This window comes from Schistocerca gregaria, chromosome 1 (genome assembly GCF_023897955.1).
Source record: "Schistocerca gregaria isolate iqSchGreg1 chromosome 1, iqSchGreg1.2, whole genome shotgun sequence".
Taxonomy (NCBI): domain Eukaryota; kingdom Metazoa; phylum Arthropoda; class Insecta; order Orthoptera; family Acrididae; genus Schistocerca; species Schistocerca gregaria.
In genome coordinates this window covers 773,440,079-773,464,235 of record NC_064920.1, presented here as the reverse complement: position 1 = coordinate 773,464,235, position 24,157 = coordinate 773,440,079, and the positions used below count along the sequence as shown (strand labels likewise).

Below are 24,157 nucleotides of genomic sequence, written 5' to 3'. Positions count from 1 at the left end.
ACTACTCGTATAATAGCGTTGTAGTGTCTCTACTTCGACAAAGCCACTATTTCCGCAATATAAAACTGAAGCTTCCTCTGACGATTATCAGTATTTCATTTACAAGAAGAGCACACGGCAATTGGATTTTTGTATATTGAACATTCTCAAAAAGATCGAATTAAAGTATTCAGACCGTCTTTAATATACTAAAGTAAGGCTGTTTACTGTTGACGGACCGCGTAGCTCTTTAGTAGAAAACTCGCCTGTCACATAGGGTCGTAGGTTTGATTCCTGGCCGATGCAAATTTTCAAACAGAGATCCATGTTGAACTAGCATATCCATGAAGCGTAATGTACATGCAGGTAAAAAAAAAAAAAAAAAAAAAAAAAAAAAAAAAAAAAAAAAAAAACAGTAGCACTAGAAACTGATAATCGCTGGTTCGTTTCTCGTTTCGGTCGCTATTTGTTCTGTTTCTTCCGTTCAATTTGAACACCTATATCATTAAAAACGCAGTTCATCAAATGTACACTAATAAACAGATATGTAATTTTCATATTTATGAAACCTGCACGTCTGCTTAAATCTAATTGACACTACTGGCCGTTAAAATTGCTACACTAAGAAGAAATGCATATTATAAACGGGTATTCATTGGACAAATATATTATACTAGAACTGATATGTGATTATATCTTCACGCAGTTTGGGTGCATACATCCTGAGAAATCAATACCATGAACAACCATCACTGGCCGTAATAACGGCCTTGATACGCCTGGGCATTGAGTCAAACAGAGCTTCGATGGCGTGTACAGGTACAGCTGACCATGCAGCTTCAACACGATACCACAGTTCATTAAGAGTAGTGACTGGCGTATTGCGACGAGCCAGTTGCTCGGCCACCTTTGACCAGACGTTTTCAATTGGTGAGACCGCGGTCTTGCAGAATGTGCTGGCCAGGGCAGCAGTCGAACATTTTATGTATCCAGAAAGGCCTGCAATCAGCGGTCGTGCATTATCCTGCTGAAATGTAGGGTTTCGCAGGGATCGAATGAAGGGTAGAGCCACGGGCCGTAACACATCTGAAACTTAACGTCCACTGTTCAAAGTGCCGTCAGTGCGAACAAGAGGTGACCGAGACGTGTAACCAGTGGCACCCCACACCATCACGCCGGGTGACACGCCAGTATGGGGATGACGAATTCACGCTTCCAATGTGCATTCTCCGCGATGTCGCCAAACACGGATGCGACCATCATGATGCTGTAAACAGAACCTGGATTCATCCGAAAAAATGACGTTTTGCTATTGGTGCACCCAGGTTCATCGCTGAGTACACCATCGCATGCAAACGCCGTCGAACTGTTCATGCAGATGGTCATTGGTCTTGCAAACGTCCCCATCTGTTGACTCAGGGATCGAGACGTGGCTGCACGATCCGTTACAGCCATGCGGTTAAGATGTCTGTCATCTCGACTGCTACTGATACGACGCCATCGGGATCCAGCACGGCGTTCCTTATTACCCTCCTGATCCCACAGATTCCATATTCTGCTAACAGTCATTGGAACTCGGCCAACGCTGGCATCAATGTCGCGATACGGTAAACCGCAATCGCGATAGGCTACAATCCGACCTTTACCAAAGTCGGAAATGTGATGGTACGCATTTCTCCACCTTACACGGGGCAACAAAGGAACGTTTCACCACGCAACGCCGATGAACTGATGTTTGTGTATGAGAAATCGGTTGGAAACTTTCCTCATGTCAGCACGTTATAGGTGTCGCTACCGGCGCCAACCTTGTGTGAATGCTCTGAAAAGCTAATCATTTGCATATCACAGCATCTTCTTCCTGTCGGTTAAATTTCACGTCTGTAGCACGTCATCTTCGTTGTGTAGCAATTGTAGTGGCCAGTAGTGTATATATATTGAAACATGCACGTCTGCGTATTTCTAATTACTTGAACAGTTTATTTTCTTCGTGGTGTCTTCCACAGCAATGAAATTACTAAGAAAAGGCGGAATTTTACCCTTTTGCTGTATTTAATTTATTTTCCAAAACTTGGAAATCAATAAGTGTATAAACATGATGCTTTTATAAAAATGTTGTTGGCGGAGCTGTGTGTCGCGAACCCCACGACCTCTTCCTTCAGTAACCCCCTCTTTGACCGCCACCGGGTGTGAACGCCTTTGACGCCGCTGGTGACTCAGTGCCCTGGCAGGCAGCGCGGAGGCCCGCGAAAGCGACACGGTCGCGATCCAGAGCGGCCACACGGCAGGCATGCATGCCAGAGGCACACTTTGACACTGGGCGCGGTGCCTGAGCGTCGTGGCCGTACGCTGGTAGGGGGTCACAGACAGACGCTGCCTGCGCGAGTCTTGCTTCCTGATCGTTCAACTGACGTGCCTTTACCCTTATCCCCGTCGCTGCCGTGTACTAACCGCTAAATAACAGGAATGCCCACTACAGCGGAAAGGAACTTGGGTGCACTTTCTCCAATAACAGCGCACCAAGGCACACAACGTAACGAACACGTGGACTTCATTACAAGGGACGTAACACAGAAAGGACACTTACATCACAGAAATTTCAATGCATCTGATCACATCCTAGAACTTGAAAGCGAGGAAACGAAGCACGTGGAAGAGAGAAGAGGATGAATCAAGATGGCACAGATTCCACTCGTGCTATAATTCTGCGACTTGTTCTCCCTACAGCTGGCTTACGGACAGCACATGCTTTGGATGACACCTGATGTTCGTCATAAGAATGCGTTTCCATCATGCAGACATCCAAGTTACCATTATAGGACTGGCATCAAGGACTTAGCAACGCGGCTGATCCCGGCGGAGGTTCAAGTCCTACCTCGGGCATGGGTTTGTGTATTTGTCCTTAGGGTAATTTAGGTTAAGTAGTGTGTAAGCTTAGGGACTAATGACCTTAGCAGTTAAGTCCCATAAGATTTCACACACATTCTTACGATTCAACGCCAAAGTTATCCTAATCATCAGGTCACCAAACGCGAGAGACTAAGCAAGATGAAACTCACATTTAAGATAGTGTTCTTTTAATTTTTGCTTTACATGCCATTAAGCCCGCAGCATATTATGCAAGTGATACATTACACAGTTAAAACAAAATTATGTAAATTGGAAGTGGAAGGGTGAGAAAAGAAAGGAAAGGTAAGAAACTATTGATATCGGCTACATCGGGACTTTTTGCGGAATCAGCAGCGACGAATGAAAATGTCTGCCGGACCGGGACACGAACCTGGGATCGCCTGCTTGCTAGGCGGTTGCGTTAATACTGCGCCAGCCGGACACAAGAATATCGCAAATGCGCTGACTATCTTGGCACGCTCTCCGGCCGATTGTCGTTCCCACCTAGCACCACCGCTTGTCTGCAGTCCTCTCTGTGTCCTCCATGCTCGCTAATTTTAGATTCCCGCCAGAGATCGAACGGAATATACAGGGTGACGCACGACAAATCGGCCCCGAGTACTAAACTGGTCTCAGTCGCCCACCAATCGCTTCGAAGTTGTTTGCATTAACTTATTTGGTTTTTTTTCTTTACTGCCTATTTATTACATGTTTATCTATTCTGCTCGTAGCTGTCAACAAATCGTGCGTAACTGGCCAACAGTCTGTACTCGGGGCCGGTTTTTCGTGCGACACCTTATATATCCCCCTGAAAATTGTGGATTCATTGCCCATCGAGGCGAATCAATTATATAAATGTGTGGTGTCTGTTCTTTCGGACATGTCCAAAAGAACATACACCACACAACAAATAATTATAACAAAATTCTCGCATCACAAAACACAGTAACTTACAGAATCATTATTAACTTTTTTAAGAGTCTGCACAGTGTTTACTGGAACACACACTTTGATATTCTGAAGGTATCAGGGATAAAATACACGGATCGAAAGGTTACCTTTAGCTTGTACAGAAACCAGACTGCAGTTATACGAGGGTCACTCCATAAGAAATGCATACTATTTTTGTTAAAATACAGTTTTCGTTCTCCATGTGTGAAAGTTTTACAGTGTGTACATACATCCTTCCCGCTTGTTTTCAAACTTAGTTCAACCTGTTCCCGTGAGTGGCGCCGTCACAGCATGTCTTCAAGATGGCTGCTACGCTTGACGTTCGTCAGAAGCAACGTGCTGTCATAGAATTCCTGTGCTGTGAAAACGAGACAGTAGGAGACATCCACAAGAAGTTGAAAAAGGTGTGTGAAGATGCTGCTGTCGATCGCAGTACAGTTAGTTGGTCGGCAAGCAGGTTACGTGATGAAAGCGGGCACGGCAATATTCAGGATTGTCCTCGCAGCGGCAGGCCTCCTACTGCACACGCTTCAGACAATGTGCAGAGAGTTAACGAATTGGTGACTGCTGACTGATGCATATGTGACGACACTGAAGAAGCTTCAAGCTCGACTGACTCGTGTTTGACCACATCGGCAAAACCAGAATGTTTTGCTGTTTCACGACAATGCACGGCCACATATCAGTCAAAAAACCATGGAAGCGATCACAAAACTCGTATGGACAACACTGAAACACCCGCCTTACAGTCCTGACCTGGCACCATGTGACTCTCATTTCTTTCGGAAACCTAAAGACTCTCGTCATGGAACACGGTTTGAAGATGGTAACTCCTTCGTGCACGCTGCCAAACAGTGGCTCCAACAGGTTGGTCCAGAATTTTACCGGGCAGGTATACAGGTTCCAATAAGGCGTAAGGCAGTTGAGAGGAATGGACCTTATGTGGAGAAATGAAAATATTGTTCCTAAAGGGAGTATCTACACACTGTAAAACTTTCAGACATGTAGAATAAAAGATGGATTTAAAAAAATAGTGTGCATTTGTTTTGGCGTGACCCTCGTTTCAGTCGAGGGACGTCAAAGGCAAGTAGTAGTTGGGAAGACAGTAAGAAAGGATTGAAGCCTATCCCGATGTTATTTAGTCCTTATATTGAACGAGCAGTAAAGGCAGCCAAGGAGAAATTTGGAAATGGAACTAAAGTTCAGGGAGAAGAAATAAAAACGTCAACTTTTGCCCTTGACCCTGCAGTTTTGTCAAAGAACGCAAACGATTTGGAAGATTAGTTAAAGTGATCGAATGGTTAGTTACTTTTCCTTTGTGGGGACCACAGCAATGTAGAATTTTTTGAAAGAAATTTCAGTCATTTCACTGTTAATTGTTCATTTATTATACACAATGATGATTTTAGCTTTATAGCCAACAAGAATAACAATTCAGCGAATGTGTAAAAAATTGTTGTGGTATAGCACTGGAACAGTAAGCCCAAGATCAGGAGCAAGACGACAACGAACGGAGCGAACGAAGTAGACGTTCCTGCTTCTGCATGTTAGCTACAGAGGAATTGCTAGATTCCAGGAATAAGTCAGCCCACAGTTGGTCACCTGTTCGGTTTTCCACATCCCCCTAGGTGAATATCGGGCTGGTCCCCATGTTCCGCCTCAGATACACGGCTCGCAGACATCTGAGCACTTTCGCACTATTCCATGGATTACACTAGTCGCAGACAATTGGGGTACACTAATTCCTTCCCGGGGGGCTTCGGGGTGGCGGCAGGAAGGGCATCCGGCCACCCCTTAACTAACATTACCGACGTTTCCGACAATTAATCTATTAAAACACACCAAATGTCAGAAAGAAAGCGTATAAACCGTCTGATGATGAATCACAACGATTTTAAACCGGTAACGGTTTCCTTTGAATAAAGGAACTCAAAGTAAATTTGTGGCTGGTTGCTGTCCTAACACCATCAACATTTCCAGAATGAGATTTTCACTCTGCAGCGGAGTGTGCGCTGATATGAAACTCCCTGCCATATTAAAACTGTGTGCCCGACCGAGACTCGAACTCGGGACCTTTGCCTTTCGCGGACAAGTGCTCTACCATCTGAGCTACCGAAGCACGACTCACGCCCGGGCGTATCCTTTCTTTCAGGAGTGCTAGTTCTGCAAGGTTAGCAGGAGAGCTTCTGTAAAGTTTGGAAGGCAGGAGACGAGATACTGGCAGAAGTAAAGCTGTGAGTACAGGGCCTGAGTCATGCTTCGGTAGCTCAGATGGTAGAGCACTTGCCCGCGAAAGGCAAAGGTCCCCAGTTAGAGTCTCGGTCAGGCACACAGTTTTAATCTGCCAGGAAGTTTCACCATCAACATTCGTCTTACCACATTTGCTTGACCATGCCGACCCTGCGTATCTGCGGGAAAAACGGCACAAGTAAAAGAAAAGAAAAGAACAGTTGTTTGCCTGTTGCACGCAAAACTTGTTTCCACGATTAGCGTGCATCACACCATCAGCAGATTAACCAGCAGGACTGCAGATGACGCGTAGAATTCTGTCGCTCGATTCTGTTGCGTCGCCAGGCCCATAGCTCATTTCTTCAAAGAATTCTCGTTACCGACGAAGCTTCCTTCACAAATACTGGACAGATGAATGTGAAAAGTATGCATTACTGGGAAGCTGAGAATTCACACTGGCTGGGACAGGTTGAACATCTGAGGCATTGGAGTGAGAAAGTTTTGTGTTGGATTATTAGAGACTACGTGATAGGTACCTACTTCAGTGAAGAAACTTTACCACATAAAAGATATGCACAATTTCTTGCGGAAGTGTTACCGGCTCTCGTAGAGGAACTAGCATGTGGTACCAGTGTGACGAGTGCCCCTCTCTCTCTCTCTCTCTCTCTGCTCTTTTATGGCTAGGAAACGCACAACACCCAGTTTTTTTCTGACCGCTGGACAGGAAGAGAAGGCGTTATCTGTTGGCCTGCATGTTCGTCTGACTCGACGCCTATGGACTTTTTTCTCTGGGATAAACTCAAAGACGAAGCCTCTGCACAAGTTCCGACGGCCCTAGAGGATTCAAAACCTTGCATTGATGCAGCATGAGCAATAATATCGAAGGAATCTCTTCAGTCTGCCCAGAATTCCTGGTTGGCATTTGGAACACATGGTTACATAAACGGATTTTTAAGAAAGTTTATACGACGACATTGTTTTGTGATTTTCTTGTTGCTGCTGTTGTTGGTCTAATTTTGTGTGTGTGTGTGTGTGTGTGTGTGTGTGTGTGTGTAAATATGATTATTTATATTATTTTGGTTTTTTATAATTTTTGTTGAACTGATTGAGATGGATGGAAATATTTAAAAATCAGTGAATATATTTAAACCATGATAAGGTGGCATCGGGCACATACTTTGAGAATTTCGTCGCCGTAAGAAGGAGGTTCGTGGGCCACGTTATTTCTGAGCTAAAATGAGATAAATACTGAAAATACACTTTACATATAATGTTGAAATTTTAGGATCGTGGATTAAACAAATAATGAAATCACAATAGGTTAATTCTAACTATAATTGCTGAAGTGCACTATGCTACTTACATTCGGAGTACAATACTAATCACTAGTGATATGTTGATTATCCGCACGTCGGTATCTCGTCCGTGCGCAGTGGAAATTTCCTTATACAGGGTGTTACAAAAAGGTACGGCCAAACTTTCAGGAAACATTCCTCACACACAAAGAAAGAAAATATGTTATGTGGACATGTGTCCGGAAACGCTTACTTTCCATGTTAGAGCTCATTTTATTACTTCTCTTCAAATCACATTAATCATGGAATGGAAAAACACAGCAACAGAACGTACCAGCGTGACTTCAAACACTTTGTTACAGGAAATGTTCAAAATGTCCTTCGTTAGCGATGATACATGCATCCACCCTCCGTCGCATGGAATCCATGATGCGCTGATGCTGCCCTGGAGAATGGCGTATTGTATCACAGCCCGTCCGCAATACGAGCACGAAGAGTCTCTACATTTGGTAGCGGGGTTGCGTAGACAAGAGCATTCAAATGCTCCCATAAATGAAAGTCAAGAGGGTTGACGTCAGGAGAGCGTGGAGGTCATGGAATTGGTCCGCCTCTACCAATCCATCGGTCACCGAATCTGTTGTTGAGAAGCGTATGAACACTTCGACTGAAATGTGCAGGAGCTCCATCGTGCATGAACCACATGTTGTGTCGTACTTGTAAAGGCACTTGTTTTATCAGCACAGGTAGAGTGTCCCGTATGAAATCACGATAACGTGCTCCATTGAGCGTAGATGGAAGAACATGGGGCCCAATCAAGACATCTCCAACAATGCCTGCCCAAACGTTCACAGAAAATCTGTGTTGATGACGTGGTTGCACAATTGCGTGCGGATTCTCGTCAGCCCACAGATGTTGATTGTGAAAATTTACAATTTGATCACGAAACTAAAATGAGCCCTAACATGGAAATTAAGCGTTTTCGGACACATGTCCACATAACATCTTTTCTTTATTTGTGTGTGAGGAATGTTTCCTGAAAGTTTGGCCGTACCTTTTTGTAACACCCTGTATAATTACTAGTATGCGCCCTGCAGTACTCAGTGACTTTTTATAAAATTAAGAGTTTAAATTAGAGCGGCCAGTGTAACGAGCGAGACTCTCCCTCGATCCCATTCCAGAACAGATAACAGAAGAAGTAATTAACAAAAGACTAGACATCCTTTCTGCGCCTCACCAGCGATCACATAAGACCGCGCAACAGGTAACTTGCATTGGCTTTCATGCTTTATTGAACATGGTTCTCTCATTTAAAAAACAGATTTACATGCTAAGGCCAAAAAAGGCGCCTTTAAAGCGTGTATCGTGACAATGAACTCGTGGAACGAAGTCATTATTTAATTGGTGAACGTACTCTAGATACCAAGTCCTTTGCCTTCCGGTTGGTGTGCCGGTGCAATCCATGTACACATGTGGTTAAAATCAGTTTTATGTTAAAGTTTTCTTCACTATTTCGTTTTTGTAAGTAGTCTCTCCTCGCTGGACCAAGCTGAAACTCACAATCAGTCTGACGCGACAGTTCCGAACGACACCACCAACTTCCACATAAGACATTTTTAAAACACACAAATCCTATAGTTCTTAACATTCTAACTTCTCCGAAACTACTATTCATATTTAGAAGAATGAAACGCCGTTGTATTTGTCTCTTTTCGAATTAAAATTCTAGTAGCAGAAATTACTGTTGTTTCGTTTGAAAAACCGAAGTTGATACAGATGTCTCTATGACTGATATTTATTTATTTATTTGCTTATTTAGCCTGACCAGATTAGGGCCTTAAGGCCCTCTCTTACATCTCACCAGGAACGACACATACAGATATATTACCAAAACATCCATGAAAATGATAATCTTAGAGATGATAATAAGCTAATAATAATAATAATAATAGTTCACAATAATGAAAGTAAGGATAAATGGCAACAATAACGGTAATAATAAAGCAAAATGCATTAAAAATAATATAGACTGTTTTAGAACAACTTAAATCACGTTTAGTACTGTCAGAAAAAGAAAGGATGAAGAACAAGAAAATTGGAATGACAGTAGTACTGGCTGTTAGGAGAGGACATGATTGAAGTAAATAAGTCTGTAAGCGAGGAGAATGGAAAAGTTGTAGGGGGAGGGGGGATTGAAGAAAAGAATGGTTCAAATGGCTCTGAGCACTATAAGACTTAACAACTGAGGTCATCAGTCCCCTGGAACTTAGAACTACTTAAACCTAACCAACCTAAGGACATCACACACATCCATGCCCGAGGCAGGATTCGGACCTGCGACCGTAGCGATCTCGCGGTTCCAGACTGAAGCGCCTAGAACCGCTCGGCCACATCGGCAGGCGGGGATTGAAGAGTGTGGGCTGCAGACCAGTATGTGGGAGAGATAGCTATTACGAGAGAAGATGAGCCATTAGCTGCTTTTCGAAGCCTGGAAGTGATTTGATGTCTCTAGTATTTTGAGGAAGATTGTTCCAAAGTCGGGTTCCGGATACAGAAAATTATTTAGAAAACATGACGGTGTTCTGTGGTGGTCCCGAGAGGATCTTACTTTGTTGAGATGGAGTATTTCTGCTGTGCTGTTCAGATAGCAATGTAATGGCTAAGGATAAGTAAGAGGGAGTCTGATGGTAGAGAAGACGATCGAGTGCGGTAGCCCCTACGTTTATCAGCACATAGCCACGATAATTGTTCATAGGCTGGAGTGATATAATAGTAATAATGAACTTCACAAATATATCGGACGCAAGCATTCGTCGCCAGTTCAAGCCTGCGAGAGTTTTCGTACGAAAGTCCTTGAAGAACAGAGTCACCATAGTCGAGAATAGGGAATGTTAGACATTCTACGAGCTTCTTCTTAAGCTCGAATGGAAATACGTTTTTATATTTCTGTAGACAATGAAGGGATGCAGAAACTTTCTCGCAGACTGCAGTAGTGTGTTCAGTCCAGTCTAACTGGTGGTCCAGGATTATCCCCTTGTTCTTTGCAGAAAGAGAAAAGGTAATTTCGGTGCCATTTAAAATCAAGCATGGAAAAAATTCTCTGTGCTGTGTTGTAATAAGTCTTTTGTGTGGGTAAACGTCATTTAATGATTTTTTTACAATTCATTCATGTGTTAAGGGAATTACGATTTCTTAGACGGTTCAGGGAATAACCGAGGTGAAGAGCTAAATTACCCCTTGTACAACATAGTGTGTTAGAGCAATTTCTAGTGAAGTCAAATGATTCTCAAACAAACATTGCAGTTTGCTTCACTTGGTCTTATTTATATGATTACTCTGTAGCGGGGCACCGGAGACCACGAAACCCTCATACGAGAATACTCAGATAATTTCCCTAAACCACCTCTGGAATTTTGTAGGGGGAGTTCAGGTTGGCCTGTGTAATCCTTCGCTCTGTACTCGGCATTCTTACCGGGTTTACCTCCAGCGTCCGTTGTGTGAACTGATACCTTTACCGTATGACTGCGACTTTTCCGTCTCTGAAATTATGTACTCGTAAAGGTATATCTGTGGATGCTGTATCCTATTCAGTGTGTAACACGGATAGACAAGAAACCCGCGCCACGAAATGAGCAACACGTTGCCAGCGATGTGGAAGCGGCTATGCGTAGGTATGCGCGCTGGACGACCCTTGCTGCCTTATACGGCTTCGCAGCACAGCTGTTCTCTAGTGCTGCGAAGGTCATTTGGGCTTGCGGAACATTCACGAAGCCGCTTTGAAGTGTAGAGTAACTGGCTTACAGTTAGCTGTCGATGCCCCAGACTAGCGGTTTCAAGGCACTATTGTGAAATTAACTGCAAAAAAAAAAAAAAATCGCATTTCTCTTACTTTTCAGGTTTTCCTGGCAGTACAATTTTACAGTAGCGGGTCATTCCATGAGAACTGTAGGCTGTGTTACGCCTGTAACACTTCCTGTTCCTTTGCTTGGTGTCACATCAACATAGCTCGCAGGAATAAAACTTCGCTGTTTATTGTTTGTATTCACGTCGATCTGTTTTTTTGGGGGGGGAGGGGGGGGGGGAGTTTACTCGTATTTCATAATACTTCGTTGTAACTGTACAAATGTCACCCTAGGGTGAGAAGGTCGGTTCCATTTTTCTTAACACAAATACAGTTGCCACTGTAGTCCAGATTATCGGGATTGTTATTTATCTCTTTTTATCTTCTACATGACAAAATTCCAGAAATATTTCCTAATCCCAAATATTTCTTTTAATTACGGTATAGCGTCTGAAATAGGATGTTTGCCATGAGTGAGATGTTACATCGCTATGGTAACTTCGCCGTAATCCAAAGCACCCGAAAATATCGCGTTACCGGCGATTCTTATCCGTAAATACTGATGAATATTAAAATAAATGCACAAAGGACTTTGAATGTTCTTTTATGCAGACACACATACATGGCGATAAATACCTACACTGTTCAGACGTGGACGCCAAGAACTGGAACATAAAATGATCAGTCATAAACAAACAATACTTGAGATCGTCAACAGAGCTTAGATGTTATCTTCTGTATATAGCGACTTTTTTGTGCTTGTGTACTTGAAGAGCGACTGCACTGTTACTTATTTCTGCGGTTTAACTTCCTGTGACGGGTGAACAATCTGCATAAACTATTGAACTGCATCATAATACGGTTATGGCTGTCATGGGTTTTATCTTTGATAACAGTGTACATACCGAAATTGTAATAATAAAAATAAAACCATTCACAGCCATAAGCCGAATATGACGTCCTTTCAATTATTTCTAAGCACCATTATTTTAATTTTGGGTGTTAAGAATATTGTACAAACTTTGTAGAAATTCTCTAAGTCGCTTTAAGACTTTTCTATTCACTATTGTGTAGAAACAAGTAGGTATGTCGTTGTTACAAAAGCAGGCAGCGTTCTTTATGTTACTAAAAAGTACCTTTCTCGTACTAATAAGTAACATCTGTTGACGATCTGTAGCACAATATCTGGTTAATGCTTTTGACTTATATCCTATCACCGTGTTTGATTTTTTTAACTGTGTTTCTATTTTTTTCGGGGTATGTGTAGATTTACATTATGAGTTTCTTCATAACGAAACGCTCAAAATCCCGCGAGACTTTACTTTCAGATGCCTCACTAACTGTAGGTCAAAAAATAGTAATGAGTAATTTTCACTAGTTTGATTTTCAGTGATGTTGCATTAACGAAGTAGCACCTCACAAACACCACCATAACATTTACGACGTTATAGTGCAATAAAAATTCAGTTAGCGATGGGAATTACTTCCCGAAGTGATTCGTTAAACGAACAAAAGAAATAATGAGTGGAGCCAAAACCGAAACAATAGTTTTTACAGTCACGGGCTTTCAATAGTCACTTTAAAATGGACACAGAATTGTTGCTATTCTGTGCAGCGTCGGAATTTCGACTTATCGGTGTTGTGCGTTGTCCTTAGGTTACTTAGGTTTAAGTAGATCTAAGGTCTAGGGGACTGATGACCATAGATGTTAAGTCACATAGTGCTCAGAGCCATTTAAACCATTTGAATTTCGACTTATCTGCGAGGTGGAGACAGCGATGTTTCAGTACTCGTAGTATCTACAGCTAATAGATGATAATATGACCATTGTGCTGTACTACCAAAATATCGGTGTTTTGCAGATAAGTGTAAGCAGCGTATCTACAGTAATTTAAACGTATCTTTGGGCTCTGTATTACAGTGACTTTCAGTATGTGCACAAATATATATATGTTGTTGTTGTGTTGTTGTGGTCATCAGTCATGAGACTGGTTTGTTGCAGCTCCCCATGCTACTCTATCCTGTGTAAGCTTCTTCATCTGCCAGTTCCTACTGCAACCTACATCCTTCTGAATCTGCTTAGTGTAGTCATCTCTTGGTCTCCATCTACAATTTTTACCCTCCACGCTGCCCTCCAATACTAAATTGGTGATCCCTTGATGCCTCAGAACATGTCCTACCAACCGATCCCTTCTTCTGGTCAAGCTGTGCCACAAACTTCTCTTCTCCCCAATCCGATTCAATACTTCCTCATTAGTTATGTGATCTACCCATCTAATCTTCAGCATTCTTCTGTAGCACCACATTTCGAAAGCTTCTATTCTCTTCTTGTCCAAACTATTTATCGTCCATGATTCACTTCCATACATGGCTACACTCCATACAAATACTTTCAGAAATGACTTTCTGACACTTAAATCTATACTCGATGTTAACAAATTTCTCTTCTTCAGAAATGCTTTCCTTGCCATTTCCAGTCTACATTTTATATCCTCCCTACTTCGCCCATCATCAGTTATTTTGCTCCCCAAATAGTAAAACCCCTTTACTACTTTAAGTGTCTCATTTCCTAATCTAATCCTCTCAGCATCACCCGACTTAATTCGACTACATTGCATTACCCTCGTTTTGCTTTTGTTGATGTTCATCTTATATCCTCCTTTCAAGACACTATCCATACCGTTCAACTGCTCTTCCAAGTCCTTTGCTGTCTCTGACAGAATTACAATGTCATCGGCGAACCTCAATGTTTTTATTTCTTCTACATGGATTTTAATACCTACTCCGAATTTTTCTTTTGTTTCCTTCACTGCTTGCTCAATATACAGATTGAATAACATCGGGGAGAGAATATAACCCTGTTTCACTCCCTTCCCAACCACTGCTTCCCTTTCATGTCCCTCAACTCTTATAACTGCCATCTGGTTTCTGTACAAATTGTAAATAGCCTTGCGCTCCGTGTATTTTACCCCTGCTACCTTCAGAATTTGAAAGAGAGTATTCCAATCAACATTGTCAAAAGCTTTCTCTAAGTCCACAAATGCTAGAAAAGTAGGTTTGCCCTTCCTTAATCTAGCTTCTAAGATAAGTCGTAGGGACAGTATTGCCTCACGTGTTCCAACATTTCTACGGAATCCAAACTGATCTTCCCCGAGGTCGGCTTCTACTAGTTTTTCCATTCGTCTGTAAAGAATTCGCGTTAGTATTTTGCAGCTGTGACTTATTAAACTGATAGTTCGGTAATTTTCACATCTGTCAACACCTGCTTTCTTTGGGATTGGAATTATTATATTCTTCTTGAAGTCTGAGGGTATTTCGCCTGTCTCATACATCTTGCTCACCAGATGGTAGAGTTTTGTCAGGACTGGCTCTCCCAAGGCCGTCAGTAGTTCTAATGGAATGTTGTCTACTCTAGGGGCCTTGTTTCGACTCAGGTCTTTCAGTGCTATGTCAAACTCTTCACGCAGTATCCTGTCTCCCATTTCATCTTCATCTACATCCTCTTCCATTTCCATAATATTTCCCTCAAGTACATCGCCCTTGTATAGACCCTCTATATACTCCTTCCACCTTTCTGCTTTCCCTTCTTTGCTTAGAACTGGGTTTCCATCTGAGTTCTTGATGTTCATACAAGTGGTTCTCTTATCTCCAAAGGTCTCTTTAATTTTCCTGTAGGCAGTATCTATCTTACCCCTAGTGAGATAAGCCTCCACATCCTTACATTTGTTCTCTAGCCATCCCTGCTTAGCCATTTTGCACTTCCTGACGATCTCATTTTTGAGACGTCTGTATTCCTTTTTGCCTGCTTCATTTACTGCATTTTTATAATTTCTCCTTTCATCGATTAAATTCAATATTTCTTCTGTTACCCAAGGATTTCTACTAGCCCTCGTCTTTTTACCCACTTGATCCTCTGCTGCCTTCACTACTTCATCCCTCAAAGCTGCCCATTCTTCTTCTAGTGTATTTCTTTCCTCCATTCCTGTCAATTGTTCCCTTATGCTCTCCCTGAAACTCTTTACAACCTCTGGTTCTTTCAGTTTATCCAGGTCCCATCTCCTTAAATTAGCACCTTTTTGCAGTTTCTTCAGTTTTAATCTACAGTTCATAACCAATAGATTGTGGTTAGAGTCCACATCTGCCCCTGGAAATGTCTTACAATTTAAAACCTGGTTCCTAAATCTCTGTCTTACAATTATATAATCTATCTTAAACCTGTCAGTATCTCCAGGCTTCTTCCATGTATACAGCCTTCTTTTATGATTCTTGAACCAACTGTTAGCTATGATTAAGTTGTGCTCTGTGCAAAATTCTACCAGGCGGCTTCCTCTTTCATTTCTTGACTATTAAATTTTCGTCCCCCTTCACTATCTGAATAATTTCTTTTATTTGATCATACATTTCTTCAATTTCTTCGTCATCTGCAGAGCTAGTTGGCATATAAACTTGGACTACTGTAGTAGGTGTGGGCTTCGTGTCTATCTTGGCCAGAATAATGCGTTCACTATGCTGTTTGTAGTAGCTTGCCCGCATTCCTATTTTCCTATTCATTATTAAACCTACTCCTGCATTGCCCCTATTTGATTTTGTGTTTATAACCATGTATTCACCTGACCAAAAGTCTTGTTCCTCCTGCCACCGAACTTCACTAATTCCCACTACATCTAACTTTAACCTATCCATTTCCCTTTTTAAATTTTCTAACCTACCTGCCCGATTAAGGGCTCTGACATTCCACGCTCCGATCCATGGAACGCCAGTTTTCTTTCTCCTGATAACGGCATCATCTTGAGTAGTCCCCGCCCGGAGATCCGAATGGGGGACTATTTTACCTCCGGAATCTTTTACCCAAGAGGACGTCATCATCTTTGAATGGCTCCCAGTAAGTTTTTCAGATACACCTCTCTCCGGCCGCCATTCCATATTTTTCCCGTGTTGCCTTACTACTGTCTTACCATATACTGTAGCATTCTAAACAAGTTGTTCCACTTCCTCTCCGTTTCTTTATCCAAACTTGTTTGCATCGAATTCACGTCGCCAGTTTTCTGCATGAAACGTACGCTAACAGTAGCAGCTTAAGTCGTGGATAAACCACTCCGAGCCAATTTATCACTTAATCGTCATTCATCGTGTGTTTTAGAACTGTATTCGAAATACGTGTAATGCATGCATAATGCTGAAAGGATTGCATATATTAGTGCCTTGGTCAGTGGCAAATGAAACCTTAGTAAAATGCTACGAATTTATTCCTAACACTTTGGAAAATGTTTCCTCGATGTAGTGCTTAATAAATTGCTCATATTTTTTTTCTTTTTCTCAGAAAAGTGAGTTGTCACCAATATCATATTTCGCAGTGCCTAGTCTTGATAATCAAAGTGGGCAGTACTAGATAGGTAACGCATTTTCCTATATCCATCGGTCCACATATCCGCTATACATCCATATGCATTCACGCCCATGGCCTGGGTAAGCCTTGTATCATACTCGCTCGTATTTCATCGGCGTGTCTCTCAGTGTTTCGTGCTACCGTAATAGGGTGAGACAAAATGTTGGAAACGTTAAACATTACCCAATTCTGAACCGACATTTACAAGCTTCAGACATAAAGAGCGAAATCCTACAACTAATGTTAATGTAAATGGACAAAAGGCTCTGGCATACATTTCTAGGGACCTTATTAGTTACTGTAGCTTTCACTGAAACTACTAAGGCTTCAGAATGTACACTTTGTCGTGTTCTGTAGACTTGTGCCATGAGACGTTTGGTGGCGGATCTGAAGAACACTTGTCACAGTACCTGTAGCCGACATCCTTATCAGTCACTAACGAAACTCTCTCCCAAACGTTGTTACAACTAAAGTCGTTCGCGCTCCGGATATTTTATTTTGAATTAAGTTTCGCTTTCGCACTCTCCTTCCTCGCGCCTTCACGTCCCATCCAACACCGTGCAACTGAGCGACGCTCGTGTAACTATAGTAGATTGTAGGACAATTCGAGGGTGAGACTCTCGAAGTCGAGTGCGGTTGCTCCCGCAGTCCAAAGAGGCTGTATTGACGTCTGACGAACTTACGCGGAACTACAAGCACCCAGCAGTTCCAGCGATCGTAAATATAAGATGCAGACCTCTAGTTCTCTGGAAAATGCCTTTCAACTCTACACCGCCTCTCGTGTACTGAACGGATGCTTTGTTGCAAATTAAAGCGAGACTCGAGAAACGGCACAATGTGTTGCCAGCCGACATATCACTATCTCTATTGAGAACCCATTATAGGTGGCCGTGACTTTGATCTGCCACCAAAGCCATCCTGTCCAAAGAAATGCAGGCACATTTCCACATGCATGCAACAAACTCTAGCGAGTTACTGGGATGAGTATGGCAAATCTGTAGCACTACTCCAATTTGTTGTGCCAACTCAACTCTCAAGATTTAGATTTACAGTCCACCAGTGATACGTGGAAACGTTTCTTTCATTCCATGCTAACTTCTGATTCCATAGACTAATACCAAGACCCTAACTCGACTGGTTGCTTCAGATGAAAGTCTTCCTAACATGGTTCGCAGTATTACGTATAATCAACTTCAGTTACTTCTATTGTTGTTATTATTGAATGGCATTAGGTTGATTATGTTCTATGATGACTTAATGGATAGCTTCTTTGTGCAGTTTGACGGCTAAAGGAATGAATATCGATAATCTCAGACCAATAGCAGCTGTTAAGATAACAATCGAGTCCACGATAAAAAATTTTAATCCAGATTCTCTCTACTTTCGTCATCTTGCTGATAACAAACAGACCCGAACTTTTCGACTCTGTATATGCAGAACAGAGAATCAGTGATCATAAGGCCGTTGCAGCATCCCTGAATATGGAAGTTAATAGGAATATAAAAAAAGGGAGGAAGGTTTATCTGTTTAGCAAGAGTAATAGAAGGCAGATTTAAGACTACCTAACAGATCAAAACGAAAATTTCTGTTCCGACACTGACAATGTTGAGTGTTTATGGAAAAAGTTTAAGGCAATCGTAAAATGCGTTTTAGACAGGTAAGTGCCGAGTAAAACTGTGAGGGACGGGAAAAACCCACCGTGGTTCAACAACAAAGTTAGGAAACTACTGCGAAAGCAAGGAGAGCTTCACTCCAAGTTTAAACGCAGCCAAAACCTCTCAGACAAACAGATGCTAAACGATGTCAAAGTTAGCGTAAGAAGGGCTATGCGTGAAGCGTTCAGTGAATTCGGAAGTAAAATTCTATGTACCGACTTGACAGAAAATACTGAGAAGTTCTGGTCTTACGTTAAATCAGTAAGTGGCTCGAAACAGCTTATCCAGACACTCCGGGATGATGATGGCATTGAAACAGAGGATGACACGCGTAAAGCTGAAATACTAAACACCTTTTTCCAAAGCTGTTTCACAGAGGAAGACCGCACTGCAGTTCCTTCTCTAAATCCTCGCACGAACGAAAAAATGGCTGACATCGAAATAAGTGTCCAAGGAATAGAAAAGCAACTGGAATCACTCAACAGAGGAAAGTCTACTGGACCTGACGGGGTGCCAATTCGATTCTACACAGAGTACGCGAAAGAACTTGCCCCCCTTCTAACAGCCGTGTGCTGCAAGTCTCTAGGGGAACGGAAGGTTCCAAATGATTGGAAAAGAGCACAGGTAGTCCCAGTCTTCAAGAAGAGTCGTCGAGCAGATGCGCAAAACTATAGACCTATATCTCTGACATCGATCTGTTGTAGAATTTAAGAACATGTTTTTTGCTCGCGTATCATGTCGTTTTTGGAAACCCAGAATCTACTCTGTAGGAATCAACATGGATTCAGGAAACAGCGATCGTGTGGGACCCAACTGGCTTTATTTGTTCATGAGACCCAGAAAATATTAGATACAGGCTCCCAAGTAGATGCTGTTTTCCTTGACTTCCGAAAGGCTTTCGATACAGTTCCGCACTGTCGCCTGATAAACAAAGTAAGAGCCTACGGAATATCAGACCAGCTGTGTGGCTGGATTGAAGAGTTTTTAGCAAACATAACACAGCATGTTGTTATCAATGGAGAGACGTCTACAGACGTTAAAGTAACCTCTGTAGTGCCACAGGGGAGTGTTATGGGACTATTGCTTTTCACAATACATATAAATGACCTAGTAGACAGTCTCGGAAGTTCCATGCGGCTTTTCGCGGATGATGCTGTAGTATACAGAGAAGTTGCAGCATTAGAAAATTGTAGTGAAATGCAGGAAGATATGTAGCGGATAGGGCACTTGGTGCAGGGAGTGGCAACTGACCCTGAACACAGACAAATGTAATGTATTGCGAATACATAGAAAGAAGGATCCTTTATTGTATGATTATATGATAGCGGAACAAACACTGGTACCAGTTACTTCTGTAAAATATCTGGAAGCATGCGCGCGGAACGATTTGAACTGGAATGATCATATATAATTAATTGTTGGTAAGGCGGGTACCAGGTTGAGATTCATTGGGAGAGTCCTTATAAAATGTAGTCCATCAACAAAGGAGGTGGCTTACGAAACACTCGTTCGACCTATACTTGAGTATTGCTCGTCAGTGTGGGATCCGTACCAAATCGGGTTGACGGAGGAGATAGAGAAGATCCAAAGAAGAGCGGCGCGTTTCGTCACAGGGTTATTTGGTAAGCGTGATAGCGTTACGGAGATGTTTAGCAAACTCTAGTGGCAGGCTCTGCAAGAGAGGCGCTCTGCATATCGGTGTAGTTTGCTCGCCAGGTTTCGAGAGGGTGCGTTTCTGGATGAGGTATCGAATATATTGCTTCCCCCTACTTATACCTCCCGAGGAGATCACGAATGTAAAATTAGGGAGATTCGAGCGCGCACGGAGGCTTTCCGGCAGTCGTTCTTCCCGCGAACCATACGCGACTGGAACAGGATATTGAGGTAATGACAGTGGCACGTAAAGTGCCCTCCGCCACACACCGTTGGGTGGCTTGCGGAGTATAAATGTAGATCTTAACTACCTCTCTCGAATAAGTTTTCTGTATCATGATGCCGTGTCGTAATAGCCATTCAAGCTTGGTCATCCAAATCTTGAACGAGATTTGTGGATTCATCTCTTCTACCTTTGGCTAATTAACTGTTTTCTAATTTAGATTATTCGCATTATGCTTCTCCAGCACCATTCGCTGGTTCAAATGGCTCTGAGCACTATGGGACTTAACATCTGAGGTCATCAGTCCCCTAGAACTTAGAACTACTTAAACCTAACTAACTTAAGGACATCACACACATCCATGCCCGAGGCAGGATTCGAACCTGCGACCGTAGCTGTCGCGTGGTTCCAGCACCATTAGTCACAACCATTCACCTCACTCTCAATTTCTTGATTATCTTGTACATATGACTGTGTTAACTTCAGCTGCAAAAAATATCCTGCTACACATAACGACATTTCGGTATCTATGTCTATATTTGGGAATGACTTGCAGTGTGTGGCCGAGGATATTTCATGCGCCGTTGTCGCTTACCCCCTTTCCTGTTCCAGTCGTGAAAGGTACTTCAAAAGAACGACTGCTTGTAAGGCTTAGTATCGACTCGAATCTCCCTAGTTTTGATCTGTCGGTCTTTCAGCATGATATGGGTGGGAGAAGGCAACATACTGGTTGACTATTCTAGGAGCGGACAATCTCGAAATTTTAACAGTAACACACTTAACGCGCATGTTGTAGCGTCTGCGACTGGAGGCGGATGAGTATCTCTGTGATGCTTTTGCGCTTAAATAACTATGTAGCAAACTGTGGCTATTCTTCTTTGGATCTTCTCTATTTTCACTCTGTCTTATCTGTTACGTACACCAGACTGACGAACAGTATTCAAATAGAGGTCGAACGAGGGTTTTGTAAGATAGCTCCTTCGTGGATGGACTACTCTTCCTGATGTTTCTTCTAAGAAATCTAACATCCGCCTTTCTTGAGATTAGATTTATGCGGTTGTTCCACTTCTGTTCGATACTTACGTGTACACCGAGATGCTTAGTGGGTGCAACTTTTCTCAGTAATTGTTCGGCAGTAATGTCCAATCAACCTTCCATGCCCTTGTACGCTGTTAGTGTGCACATTCACTCTGTTCTAAAGTAATATATTATTTTAATGAATGTATGCCATGTTAAAGCAAGACAGAAAAATATACGGATGGCGACCCAGTGTAAATTTCTCCGAAAGACTTACCCACTTAACCTCACTGGCACAGATAACAAAAAAACATCCTATCGCTGGTGAATGTAGCCATACAAAATAGTGTATAAGACGTGCACCTGAAAATAGCAGCTAGTTTCGAAACGCGTCGTGCTGAAGTAAATTTAAATATTAAACATGAATGAAGCAGCAAATTATGCTGTTTATAAAATTCGTAAGAGAGCTCCAGACCTCAGTTAGATTCATGTAACACTGTTACATTTAATTATGTACTACAGTGCACTGATACTACGGATGCACAAACAGAATTTACACGTTTATACATCGCATACATAAATATAATTAGTTACCTACGAATCTAATAAGCGCTGCCAGTGGCTACGCTCTGTACTTCACGACGCTGTCAGTTCTCAGAGTGAGAACCGTGAGTCGCAACGCAGAAGGGCAGCGAACCGGCTGTCCAGCGGAACGACGAGCGAGGTAGGCGGCCGTCTGGTGTACGCGGCCGCCGCGTGGCAGCGCCACCGTAGCATAGGAGGCGCTGCGTGGGCAGAGCTGTCGCCGCCGATCCAGTCGTTGTGTTGCAGTCGGACGGAGACAGTGGCAGGTGTTGGGGGCTTCGCGCTCGCCCGCAACGCTCGTGTAACGGTGCTAGGGCTTGCCAGGTGAAGGCCGACCTGATGACGTGTCGTTTCTGCGCTCCGTAAGCGAACAATTCCGCAAAAGATCGTAACTTTCCCAGTGATATTAACAGCCTCGGCGGCCGCGGGTGGGCAACCGCCTGCTTGGAATGTGATCGAGCTGTCGGAGTCACCTGTTCGCTGGGAACTGTGAAGTGAAATTCATTTTGCTTCGATTTCTGCGCATCGAACGGATAGCAGTCACGAAGCAAAAATTTTGGTCGGGGTGACTGGTTCACAGAAGTGTTTCTGTTTGTGTTCGTTTATTTATATTGGACATCGCTTTCCATCTGTGACGTGACATTGTACTCTAGCAAGGCCCAGAGACTTTAGGTAAGTGTTATTAAAAAGTTATTACATGTTACTCTAAAAGTATTGTGTGATAGTGCTACACACAGTACCAATTTTTTACCTGCGAATTTTGCAGAAGTAACATCTGTGACCATTGATGTAATTTGAATGTTTTGGATCTAGAAAACCGTGCAATCATCTCATCTTTTAACACAAAAAAGTATGAGATATGTTCAAAATACATTCGCTTTTAGTTCACGACCAGTCGTTGGTTATTTATCGTCTTCTCAAGTGTTTACTCGTCTGTATATCGTTAACGTTCCTGTTCGGAGTTCTCGGGAGGGACAGGTACGTGCATGTGTGCACTTGCTAGCCACCTGCTGTGTGTTTTTTCGGTGCGCACAAAGGGACGGTCAGGCTCAGCGGCGACGGCATTGTAACGAGCTTATAAACGTGTCTACTCACGAGCAGTCAAGCCAGGCTCTCCGCTCATGAACCACTGGCGAGAATGTTGCTCGCAAGTGGATACCCATCTTAAGAGTAGCGCATGCCATTGACGGCTGGGCATCTTAAACACAACAGCTGTTTCTCGCAACTCTGTTGTCTTTTATTATCGTGTCCACAAACTGGCCACGTCCGCCTTTGCAGAAGTTCGGTAATACGCCCTTGAATAGATTATTTTGTGGCGTATTAAATATATACGCTATAAAGGATAGGCATTTGGTAGCGTTCGAAATATGTTGTTTTCAGCCTAGACCTGCAGTGAAAGCCAAGGGCGCTTGTAAGGTAATTTTCTTTCTTTAGGGGGAGGGGGGCCTGGACTTGGTCGAATGGAGTATTTTTAATATTTTGTAAAACGAATGGCGTATTGTAAGTAGCCAAAAGAAAGTTTCAATTCAAAAAGTGTTAAAAAGCTACGTACCGATTTCTACACCATAACTGAGAGTGAGAGATAGTGCGTCGTCGATCTACGTGGAAACTATGTCAATGTTTTTCTCCCTGGAGACGATAATTTTCAGCAAAATGTTTTACTCATTTTTCGATACCACTATAATTCGGCGCTTCCCTATAAGTGTAGCGGCATCTGTGTCTGCAAAACTTGAAGCAGCTCAGTGTACAGTGGAGGTTCGGGCAACGAGTGCGGGTGAAACGGATGTTGAAGCGAGCGGCCCTCGCCGTAACGCGAGAGTGCGCCTGCACCCGGCGGCCGCTGTTGCATGCCTGGGCTAGCTTGGCTGGCGACTTTCATCTGTAACCTCGTTCCCTCCTCCCCCCACTAGCGCGCTCCCCTGCTTAGCTCACTGCGTCGGCCGAGCCCCGTGTTGGCTTCACTTCGTCGGTTCGATTCACTTCTGCAACAGTTGCTAAGTGTGTCCCACAATTTATAACTGCGTAGCCACTTCTTATTTGTTGTTGGCTTTGCTGTTTCCAAGAAAGACTGTTTTATTCATATGCAGACGAGAGAAAATTATCGACTTTGTAGCGCAACAATAATAGACTTTTCCATGTACTTTATCTTTTATTTGGGTCAGCGAGCTAGCGTAACAAGCCGATTAGTGATTTCTCGTTCCCAAGGCAATCAGTAAGAGAAGCCCCTTTCGTATCTTAGCAAACATTGGCCATAATCTTACCGGTAGATGAAACCGATATTTTACATGCATGGCCACCAACTTCGACATGATACGGTTTCGCATCGTGGCGGTATCACAACTCATGAGTTGCAACAAGGACGCAATCTACGTATGTAACTTGTCAAAATATTGTCGAGAGACGTTCTTTTGCGCTTTATATTCGTCAAAGTTAAAAAGCTACGGCGTTGATTTTGCGAAA

General features: G+C 42.8%; 1 protein-coding gene across 6 annotated transcripts in view; it reads left to right on the top strand.

The window, feature by feature from the left end:
* Positions 1-24,157, top strand: part of LOC126268435 (ecotropic viral integration site 5 ortholog) — a 335,961-nt gene that overhangs the window by 173,262 nt on the left and 138,542 nt on the right. The window contains exon 1 of one of the 6 annotated variants that reach the window (XM_049973909.1): positions 21,762-22,369. The exons of 4 other annotated variants lie outside the window; for them this stretch is intronic. The gene's annotated coding sequence lies outside the window, so the exon portion shown is untranslated. Of the gene's footprint in view, positions 1-21,761; positions 22,370-24,157 lie in introns of those variants that run through there. One more of the 6 variants, XM_049973910.1, reaches the window with a different exon arrangement.